Source organism: Micrasema longulum, unplaced genomic scaffold, assembly GCF_059751315.1.
Source record: "Micrasema longulum isolate JH-2025_06_02 unplaced genomic scaffold, ASM5975131v1 h1tg000747l, whole genome shotgun sequence".
NCBI lineage: Eukaryota > Metazoa > Arthropoda > Insecta > Trichoptera > Brachycentridae > Micrasema > Micrasema longulum.
This window is the reverse complement of record NW_028277941.1, coordinates 1,356,947-1,369,347: the sequence shown is the minus strand read 5'-3', so window position 1 is coordinate 1,369,347 and position 12,401 is coordinate 1,356,947. Positions and strand designations below refer to the sequence as shown.

At 30.6% G+C, this 12,401-nt stretch overlaps 2 long non-coding RNA genes across 3 annotated transcripts in view; one reads left to right on the top strand and one right to left on the bottom strand.

The window, feature by feature from the left end:
- The window catches only part of LOC148279197 (uncharacterized), a 169,722-nt gene that overhangs the window by 101,676 nt on the left and 55,645 nt on the right, over positions 1 to 12,401 (top strand). The window lies entirely within an intron of this gene.
- Positions 4,785 to 8,016, bottom strand: LOC148279198 (uncharacterized). The gene is made up of 2 exons (XR_015822954.1): positions 7,884 to 8,016; positions 4,785 to 5,197 (listed from the first exon to the last, which is right to left on the bottom strand). It is a non-coding gene; the product is annotated as an uncharacterized LOC148279198 (long non-coding RNA).

The window sequence follows — 12,401 nt, the reverse complement described above, 5'->3', positions numbered from 1 at the left end:
CACTCTCAAACATAAAAAGGGGCACTTAAGGTTAGTTTAAGCTTAAGTTTTGTTCTAAGCTTCCTTATCCGCTGTATCAAAGCTTTTTTATTCATGTGACTTATAAAATACAGTATTAATCATTCAATCTGTGTCTGTCTTAAATGTGTTCGGCCTTTCTTAGGCACGATTAATTGAAATAATAGCCAGGCATTATTGTACTGTAATTGTAAGTAAAAAAAATCGTAAAATACCGTACTAGCCTGAATATAACGCGGCCCCGAATATAACACGACCTGTACATTCAGAGCAGGAATGAAAACAAAAAAATCTTAACCGAATGTTTTTTTAGAAAAATATTTTGAAGAAAAAATATTGCGTTACATTCGGCCCAATACATAATAGTGTAAAAAAATTCTAAAAAATCAAAAATCCACTATATTAGCTTATAATCATTTCATAATAATTATAATATTTGTCCATTTTACTGGACACACCTAAATAAAATAAATAATATTGTCTTTAATTTTTTTAAATTAAAATGCAATTGCATTTATTTTATTTGAACTTTTGAATTTATGCTAAATACGTAAATAAGCATTTGTAATAGATTCATTTGGTTTGTGCAGTCATTACCTTTTGTAAACAGCGGTAATGTCGATTCATTCAATAGAGTGGCTTGGAGAGCATCATTACTTAATGACGTTTTACAGCAAGCTGATTCAATGTTCTAGAATAAATTCCACTAAGATAAGTGTGGTGAAGAGATCGGGTCAACACATTTTGCTCGTCTTGTGTTCTTACCCACATAGATAATGATAGAGAATCAGAATAATTCGTATGATTATCCACGGCACAATTACCAGAATTATTATTAAATTCATGTATCTATCTATCACTGCATTCACAAGACAAAAAAAGGATCACGGAAAAAAAAGATTACTTGTTTTTAATATTAATTAAGAACATATTTTATCTGATAGTAGTCTTACAATATGTTTTATTACGAAAATATGTGTATGTAGATTTTAATATGAACTTAAATTAGGATTTATTATAGAAATTTTAATGACAGTTGTTCGTTGTTTTTTGATACAAACAATAAACATGGCTTGAAATATTTTTTCTTCATATTTTTTTACAAAATGTTGTTTTTGTACTTTGCGAATTATTCTAAAATTTCCAGAAACGCAGAAATGATTTTATGATTTCCTAACGAGTCCGAATTGAATCAAATAAAATGACATTAGCATTTTAAAGAGAGACGAGTTGGAGTGAAGGGAAAGTGGAAATATTTGCAGAAACGTGCGTACGAGTACTTGGCTGAGAGTCCTACAGTTCTTTATGTCATTACATTATTTTGTCGACTAATCCCCTAAGTGCTACCAGTCGTTTATACTGTCTTTGTGTGCTTTTATCTAAATCAGAGATTCTTACCCATTTACCCTCCCAACTACTTGGAGTGGACACTTAAAGAATATCAAACATATACTTGTTTTGCTGAATATTAAGTAAAAGTACCAGCACGAGATTGCCCTACAATGCATGGACATAGAAGCTTTTAATAATAATAAAAAATAATATAATGTATCAAGAACACAATATATATATATTTTGTTCCTATATCAGAGTTTTTTGTTTTGAACACCAATCTTAAAATTTCCAATTTCCAATTTAAATTTCCATTTTACATTTTTGTAGTTGATTGAAGGTGGTCAATGCACTTTCCTTAACTTATTTTACATATTATGTATGCAAAATATTACCATAACATTATTTGGTAATGTAATATTTACAGTATTTAAACCGAAGAGTATATTTTTTTTTAATTAAAAAAATATCCATGATTGAGGTCAGTTCAGGAAAATTATAAAATATTTCTGGGGAAACAGATATTAAAAATAAACATTTTATAAGTCCTTATCAAGAATCAAACTCGAAACTCGTACATAGTAGCTAAATGCGCTAATCACTACATAATCATCATTATCATCATCATCAAACCCTTATCCGCACCTGATTGTATAGGTAAGTGCATTGTTCAATTAAATGCAGCGTATCTCCATCATTTTTTACGAGGAGGTAAAGTTATCAGACTAACGCTTCAACACAACGAAATACTTCAGTGTAAAATCGCTTTTAAAAATACGTTTCACGAAAACCTTGCCTTCAGTACGAGGCGAACTTGGATTTTTACTCGAGAGTATCCATAGAGTCTAAATTAATTGACTAGGATTCAGGATCTATTCCGCACACAGAACTGTATTCTTTATCCGCCTGGACACTGACAGATTTTTTTGAAATGTTTCATTATTGAAATAAAAGATGAGTGATACTTAAATTCACAAATTTGGGAAAACCAGCGGTCGGTTTCATCGCCTTCGCAGCATCTTCGAGACTGATATCCTAATTATAAAGTTAAACGTTTTTGTACTTAAACAGTTGGGACAAAAATATAAAATTTAATTATTTTGGTTTGAAAGATCTTTTTACAAAACGTTACGAGGTTAAAACGAAAGTTTTTTTTGTTATTTTAATGAATATTTTTATTGCTCTTCTTTTATCAAATTCTCGTCAATCTAACCCCGGTTAACCTATTGACTGTTAATTTAGACGTCATTTTTAATTTTCGCTTAAAGTAGCACTAGTCTTTTTTTTTTCTATAATAAATTAGAATGAACTTTCCCAAGAATTTTAACGAACAAACTTGAATGTTTAAAAAAAATCAAAAGCAAACTCAGCAACGATGCCAAATACTTGATCGTTTTTCTTCCCTTAGACGAACAAATAATAATGAATAGCGTAATATAATCAAATAGTGAAAGCAATCAGATAAACACAATTTGTCCCGCAATACATTTCCTGGTAGCAATAGACACAATAATAAATACAATGCATTCGGCATTCTGGTCGGGACAATAGACCGCCAAACAGACGGTTTGGTACAAATGTGAACATGTGGCCACAGAAACTCCCATCCATCTAACTCTTACTCCTAGTAACTACTAACTATACTCTCCTATCACCAATTTCCCCAGCTCTGATCAAATTAACTAATTTCGTCGGCTTTTATAATGCACTTGGACAGAATGTGTGGACTGTACTATGTATTCATTTAGTAGATGTAACTTTGTAACGCGAAGTCAAATAGAGGGTAAATTTGTTCTAAGTCATTTGTTTCTGTTATAATACGTTTATTTGTTGAAGTGTGGAGTTTAGAGGGAGTTAAGAATACTGCGCTGATACAACATACTTATAATATTGATGTTTTTTGTTGATATTTCTTGATAAAACTCCATAGTTAATGATAATGATAAAATTTATAAATAAACTTATCAATGAAACTTCTTGGTTTAGTTTTACTTTTTATTATTTTGACTTACTACATTTTGAAAACAAAGGGAAAAAACTAGATAAATTAGAATCATTAGAAATCAATAGAATTAAACTTAATGCAGTAATAATTAACCAACAATTGGAATTATCAAACTCCCCCTTACTTAAACCATTAATTTAATAAAGTTCCGTTTGATTTAACTATTTACTACTAAAATAATATAATTAACATGAAATTAACTTTCAAAATGATAACTTCATTTCAAAAACTAATGTACTAACTAAGTATTAATCTTAAAATATTCCGTCAATCATCTTTAGGTATGTAAACTTGTTAATTAAATGTAATTATGTAATGAAATTATCTGTATTAACTAAGTATGAATCTTAAAATGTTTCGTCATTCATCTATAGGTATGTAAACTTATTAACTCTGTCTTAACTAATTATGAATTTTAAATGTTTCGTCATTTATCTCTAGGTATGTAAACTTATTAACTAAATGTTATTATGTAAACTCTCCTTTACTTAAACCTTTAATTTAATATAGCTCCGTTTGATTTAATTATTTACTACTAAAATTATGTAATGAAATTATCTGTATTAACTAAGTATGAATCTTAAAATGTTTCATTTATAGGTATGTAAACTTCCCTGTCAAAAAACCAAAGTATTTTCCAACTTTATCTGTTAAAATGTAGATTCCCCACACTGTTGTATTTCGCCATGTGTTCTCTTCCCACATTTTAAATAATAAAACTTAATCCCTTTCGGTCCAAAAACTCCCAAAAATGAATTGTATAGCAAACTAGTTGTAAATATTTATGTTTTCTGTCCCCTGTTAAAATATTGTTCTATCTTATCTCCAAAATATGTTAAGAATAGTATAAAAGCTGTAAACGTTGTAAACAAATCACCAGTCTTGAAGATGCCTACTTAGGCGAAAGCGCTCGTTGGTCAAAATAATAAAAAGTAAAACTAAACCAAGAAGTTTCATTGATAAGTTTATTTATAAATTTTATCATTATCATCAACATACTTATATTTATCTCGAAACGACTTTTTAAACAAACACCTTATATGGATTTTTTTAAGTATAAGAGATTAAAACGTTTTATTTTTTAATGTATTTTTAACAAATCAATCGATCCCATATACTGTATTATTGAACTTTGGACGTAAATGTTTAAAGAAAAATAATAGATTAGTTCACTGAACTTAAATATTTAGTAATTCAAAAATGAGCTTTTCTCCTCTAGTTATTTTTAAAAAGCTTAACATTAAACTACTTTAATGAGGTTTTCGATGACGAGTTCTTAAGATTTTATAAAGATAAGATAGTAAAAATACCTGTTTATATATTTGTATTTAAGAAAATAAAACACAGGAACTCGCTTTTTGCCGTTTTGAAGTTAAAAATGCAAAAATTATTACAACAATCTATTTTATATATTAATAAAACACCGATGTCCACTTTCGTAATAAAAATGTTTATTTAAGTTGAAATAAAAATTCCGCTTTGTTTTAATGCAGAAAAAATAATTTGTCCTAGATACGCTATTAATATATACTATTATTATGAAAACAGTCATGTTTTTGTATTGAAGGTTTTTAGATAAAAATTAACTCATTTCGCTCAAAAATTATTATGTTTTGAAAATCGCTCAATCACAAAATCTTTTTTCCTGAACAATTAATTTTAATGTAACTCCCGTTGTTTATCCTTAGGGGTACAGATATTACAATACTATTCAAAGAAATTCTGTACATTTGTTTTTTTTTCATGATCTTGTTTAAAAAGCTTTTTAATTATATACAATTCATTAGAGTACCATCATTGTCATACCCATCCGTACCTGATAGTGCAGCATATCTTGATCATCTGTAATATGAAGGCAAAGTGATTAGTGATCAGTTTTAAGCTTCAGGTGCTAGTCTAAGAATGGCGAAATATTTCATTTAGGTGATCTAAAAACTCACCATCCACCCGTAGCTGTAATAGAGTTCGGGGATCTGTCAACTGCGCATAAAGAAAATTAACCAAATAATTCCTAAGGAATACAAACTCTACGCGGATAAATGAGTGGGAAGGAAGATGTATAGACAGAGGCCAACACGTCAGAACTCTGATTTTATTTTTAACGCAAAACTGTTTTATGCATCCACGCCAGAACACGGGTATTACTAGGGTATGGTTCTGGTTTTCTTTTTTTATGTATTTTTTTTAGTTAATTTTTTTACAATCAGGCCGCGCAGTGTTCTCACAGAATCCAAAACGAATCAAGTTTTGTGCAATGCACCGTGAACAAGTATGTACTAAATGTTACCCTAGACTAATGGTGACAATGAAATTATACTTTAAACAGTCAATTTAATTATACAAAGAATAAAAAAGAATGTCGTTATTTTTTTAATTTCATACGAAAAATTAATATTTTTGCATGATGCATCGTATTTTACTTTTCATGCTACACAGATGCTTTTAATCTAAATTACAATGGTGATACGTTAGAAGATATTTAAAAAAATAAAATCTTTTCGCTTGCTGCTAAATTTTCTCTCTCTTGTTTCAATGCCACTACGGTATGTCCTGTGCGGCCTTCTTTAGCCCTTCATATAATCTGCAGCTCATGTTCTTACATAAATCTTTGCGGTATTCTCAACGAGGATGCCCCGTGTAGTTTGTTCCTTAAGAGATCCCCTCTATTACTTTATGTAGAAGACCCACGAGACACGCCATGTGTCCAATTTATCTAGCACGTCTTTAGATGGTCTCTAGTAGGTGCCTTCGTCCTTAGATTTTACTAGGAATCTCTTCATTCGTGATACGGCCCTCCGGAAAATTCCCAAAATCCTTCTTTAGGACCAGATCTCAATACCTCTAGTCTCTCTATATCTCTTTCGGATAGGCACCAGCCTCGCAGTCATACATTAAGACACTCATATATTGGTTTTGGCAAGGAGCTTGCGTAGTTTCAGTTGTACATGATTTAATTCAAAGATTTTAGATTTTCTGTAAAGCAAGAGTTTTGCCTAATGTACACGGAAATCAATCTTACTATTTTTTTTAATTAATTATTTAACAAGTTGTGTAGACACTTTTTTTTTTAATAAAGAAAAATATTAGCGTTCTTATAATTTACCGGGCTATGTATAGCGTGTGAGCTCGCCAATATATGACAGTAAAAATTTTATTGTCTTTGAATTTCCTAGAGTTTTAACCATCGAAAAAAAACGAAGATTGCAAATCAAATAAACAGACAATGGAAATTTGGTGTGTATTATTTTAATAGATTGTTTATAACAGAAAAATCCATAGAGAAATATGCATTTGTATTTTTTGTAATAAAAACAGTCTAGTAAATTCGAATAAATAAAAATACGCTTTATATTAACAATATTAATTAAAATGCAAAAATAACATTGAATACTTGAAAAATAAATATTATTGAGTGTTACAAACATAATTTAAAAAACGGATAGCGATTAAAAGTAAAAACTATCTTTAGTTTAATTCTTATAGCGATAAATACATAAACATTATAAAACAGGAGTTATACAAATACAAAAATAATATTGTAACTAGGCGGCTACCTACACGGTTAAATTTCGAAACACCACGCAATTTCTTATCTCGGCTACGCTATGTAAAATGAAAAAAAATATTTAAATTAATAATTTCATCACGTCACGAAGTCACCCCTGGGTGGCGCCTGCTAACGTCAATCAACAAAAACATCCTCGTTTTAATTACAATGTTTCGGCTACACCATGAATCTCTTTTTTTAAATAATTTCTCACGTCACAAAGTCGCCCCTGGGTAGCGCCTGCTAACGTCAATCAACAAAAACATCCTCGTTTTAATTAGAATATTTCGGCTAAGCCATGAATCTCTTTTTTTTAAATAATTTCTCACGTCACAAAGTCGCCCCTGGGTAGCGCCTGCTAACGTCAATAAACAAAAACATCCTCGTTTTTATAACAGTATTTCGGCTACGCCATGAATTTCTTATAAAAAATGTCAAAACGTCACAAAGCCACTCTCTGAGTGTCGTTACTGACATCATTTACAAAAACATAATTATTTGTGCTTTTTTCAGGTACGCAACAATTTTTTTTAAATACACCTACCTAACCGATAAAATACTATTAGTAATTAAACCAAGGTGTGCTTTAAAGTTCCGTATGGCCAAATAATATTTTTTATTATTGGAATATTATTGACATGTAGTTCAAGCATTTCTGCATTCACGTTGCTTTACTTCTGAGAGCTCAACTGCTATGTTTTTCTACGGTTATGTTTACTGTCATCTGTCATGTATTGGCGAGCTCACAGGCCATACTTACGCCAATTTACCCAAATATTTCAATTTTGGTGGCTATTTTCAACGAGTTTTACTCACTATTAGAAAATGAAAATCGAGTTGGGGTAAAGGGGGGTTCGAATCTCGGACTTCTGGTACGTGAGTCCGTCACACGAGCCACGGGACCATAACCCGATTTTTATTATTACCAGACCATCTTGAAGCGATAAGCAGGCGTAATATATTTAAATTCATTGTACTCACGTTTACATTGACGCTTCCTTTCTTGAGCAATTTCATCGCTTCGGCCTGGCGATTTCGGATCTTTCTCAATAGAATTTTTGAACTACCTTCTGCGTTATTATATGCGAAAAAGTGACGGAGTTTTCAACATTTTTGTTGCCAGATTACGGGCCGATGTTTGCCGACACTACAAATTGTACTGTCGGAAACGTAAGGATTTGCTCGGTTCTCAAAAACGGGGCAAGATGAAATATATACGTTACAATATGTGTAGTTGGGTTAGATTTAGATAAGCTGGGTTAAGTTAAATAGTAAAAAAAAACGTTTTTTATTTAACTAAATAAGTTATGTTGGAAAAAATATATAACAACAACAATTTAAAACCCATCCTAATATAACCCGGCGGCTTTTGGTTCGACCGTTTTCAAAGGGCTAACTTTCAACCAGCTAATACATTAAACATTGAGTTATCTTAATTTATTGGACGAACGGTCTAGCCATTCAATTAAATTCCGGCATTTAATGAACAGCCTAGCCGCTCATTGAGTGGCTGATTTAACGATTGGGCGGTGACATATACGTATTATAATGTTGTCCTTAAATGAATTCTCTTTCGATTGTATTGTATTCCAACTAAAATTTCAAGCATTCATACTCATTAAGCTTTTATGTATTTTTTTCTTATTTTTTTTTGCATTCCAAGCAGCAAAGAAATATCAGTTTTTTTTTATAAATTATTTCCTGTAAATGATTGAATACCTAGTTAATTAACGTGACTTCGTAGCTACGGTATTGATCAATACCGCTCCGCGGAGAAAATAATATCCTTGTAAAGCCGAAAGATTTTTTCTCCATTTTCAACAATAATCTCCACCCACTTTATTCGGGTAAACATCTTCTTAAAGTGATTTAAATATTTCCTCTCCGCTTTAATAACGTTTTAAAGAATACTTACCATAAAATATGGCCGTGTGCTTTCGTCCTGATATTACGTTGTATTAATATTCATCCATAATTTATTTTTCTTGGGAAACTTTTCAGCATGGTCCCTTCACCAGATGTTCGTTACAGGTGGGCACTTCATCGCTTTGATGGCTTCATTTTTCAAAAAAACTTAAAAGGATTTTTCTTTGTTGTTTAAATCGGCGAGAACATTGTTTAAAATCAAATACAAAAATCACTGTTTACCTTAATAAATCGATGTATAGTTAAATTTAGTTTTCCCAATAATGTTTATACTTTCAATAATTTATCGTTAATTCACGTTATACGACCATAATAAATTCAAATATTACTTTCTTTGAAACAAAACACGTTTAACATAATTAGATAAGAAAATTCGAATTGCGCCTTGAGAAATCGTTAATAAAATCGTTATTAAAATTATTTATCATATTTAATGCCTCCAACCAAAATTTATTTAATTTCCAGTTTAAAAAAAGTATGCTATCAACAGTGTCTTAAATATAATTTTTGCGCATACACTTATTTCCTAAAAAAATAAATACAAAGAACAAATAGTCTGCTAGATATTCTTTATCCCCGGACTCGCGCAAAGCCACTCATTTTTTAAATTTCCAAAACTGTTCAACGCATTTCTAAAAGATAATTATATAATAGAAATGAATAGTTGATTGAATTTCTTTCGATTTTTTTTACTATGGATAAAAAGGCAGATTTACATAGCCTTTTTTTAATGTGTAACATACATGTTTTTTCGTTTTTATTAACAATTATTTATGTTTCAATATAAGCCCTTTATTTTTTCTATTATGTCTATCGTATTCTTCCGGCAGAGTTAAATGTTTTTTTTTTTAACACAGGTCAGTGGATTTTTTTGTTTATGTGATGAGCGTAATTTTTATTTGTAACATTTATTTGAAAAAGCAAAAAAAAGTCAAAATCATTGACGTAGAATAAACATGCGCGTTATTATTTTACGAGCAGCATCTCAGACTTTGCTTAGATTGCGTTACACTTAAAAATACATGAAAAACATTCATGATAGAAAAAAAAGTTCTGTTTCCTAAAACTTTTACCATAGTTACGACAATGGCTGTCAGTGTTATAATGCATATACAAAATTGTAAAAAACGTACTAAAAAAAAACTAAACGTCTACTTATTAAATCGTTTGGATTGTATTTATAAAACAAATGATACATTTGTTCTGTTTTTCACAGTTGCAGTGTAATTAAAACATTTTCTCATCTTATCGCAAACCACAAACCACAACCGATAGCAGTTTCTTGCACCTTCTCGCATTTTAAAATGACGAAGATCCGTTAGAGGGGAAAAAAGCTAATTTAAATGCCATCTGCTACATGTTTGTAACGTATCCATTTAACTTTAGGTCATCGGTTAAAATTCTAAGAAGGACAATATCTTTTCATTAATTCCACATTTTTTTTAAAAGCCTTTGATACGGTACATGTCGAGACCATGGTAAAAAAATTAACTGATATTGGAGTAAAATTTCAAGAATTTAATCTACTCAAATCATATTTAACGAATCGGAAGCGGTACACCTTTGTAAATGGAAAAAAAAGTAAAATACTAACAGTAAATTTTGGAGTACCACAAGGATCTATTTTGGGTCCACTATTACATATTTTATAAATTAATGACTTATCACTGTATAATTTTAAAGGAAAAATTAATATGTATGCTGACGACATTGGACTGTTCTATAAAAATCAAATAGATGTATTTACAGACAATGACATAAACGAAGACCTAACTATGTTGACTAAATGGACAAACACAAACTTACTAAAAAAAAACAATATTATCCATTTTGAATCTAGTAAAAAATGACATAAAGTAGATGCTTACATAAATAATGAACGACTAACTGAAATTGAACATGTTAAATATTTAGGACTAACAATAGAAAGACAATTGACATGAACAATTCATATCAACAATTCAATTAGCAAAATGGCGTCATTTATAGTGTCTTTTTTTTTAATCAAAAGCTTTGTTCCAAAAACGAAAAAAAATCTAATGTTTAAAGCCTATGTAAAAACTAAAATATGTTATATGCAACTACTATGGGGAACAGAAAATAAAAATGACATAAACAGACTACAAAGACAGCAAAATAAAATATTAAAGTTAGTATATGACCTACCCTATCTAACAGCAACTAAAGAACTTTTTAAACAAACTAAGCAATTAAATGTAACTGAACTTTATAAACTATAATCCTGAAAATTTATTCATAAATTAGCCACTGATGCAATTGTAGACAAAGAACTAAAACTTAAAAAAAATTGTACTAAACATGGACACAATACGAGAATATCAGAAAAATATCAAATACAACCTTCTAAAACGAGTCAAGGACAGTCGAGACTAATAAACCATGGACTGAAATTATACAATAAACTACCAGACAAAACTAAGCAAAAGACTCAGACAATCTTTACAAAAGACGTTAAAAATATTATCATCAACAATAGAATGTGAATTTCAAAAGTAAAAATATTTTGTTAAATGCATGTAACCCGTTAGGGTTTATCGATGAAATTTTAAAATAAAAAAAATACTTTAACATTGTTTTTCGTTGTAGTTCACCGAGTTCGGACTTAATATAAACCACATTAAATATTCTTGAACTCACGAGGAATCGACTCTTGAACTTCTTAATGAGAAGCCAGTGTGGCTCTGCATCATAAAGGGCACCCTTTGGAATTAACCGCTATAAATGAATTTTTGACAACGTCCAGGCGGATGAAAGTTCTATGTGATCCTAAAGATCTATGTGTAAATGAAACCAGAGCCCTGGACGAGTGTTTTCAACCATCCGGTTATTCTCGGGTGAAAATCCTGAAGTTGAGATAAGTCCGCCTTGCAGTGAAATAGTCGATGCGCTCGCCCAACATGATTGAGGTCCAGAGTTCGAATACTGAATGGGTCAACACGAAATATTGATTGAAAAGGTGGTTCTATACTTCAATATTTCATATTCCCGGACTGACACCTGAAAAGTAAGGTCGAACATTTTATCTTCATGTAACAGATGATCGAGATACACTGCACTTAGTGTAGCAATGCACCATCGAGCGCTGAAAGGCAATAATTAAATAAATAATAAACACAGCAATTGTATTGTCCTCGACGCACACCAGAACCATTAGACTGACGATCATTCGATGCAGAAATGTGATGCCATATGCACCATGAGGTGCGGACAGGGGTATGATGATGATATTTGAATAGAGTAAGAATATTTAATTCTGAAATCTGCAATTTGAATAAGTCGGATGCAGTTATAAGGTAAGCGGCTTAAAAGTATAAGAATATGTAATTCGGGAGTTTCTAAAGGTGAATGTATTCCAAACACAAGTTGTTCTCTCCCTCCTTAATAATACTTAGCAAAGAAAACTTTACCATCTTCGCGCCGAGTTTTCCAAAAGTTTAAAGCAGAATTAGCCGCGCCTTTTTTCTCTCAGAAAAAAGGAATTTAATTAGAATTTAAATAAAAAGTACGGAGTAAAGAAAGCAAGGTGTGAACCGAAAGATAAAAATACTCCGC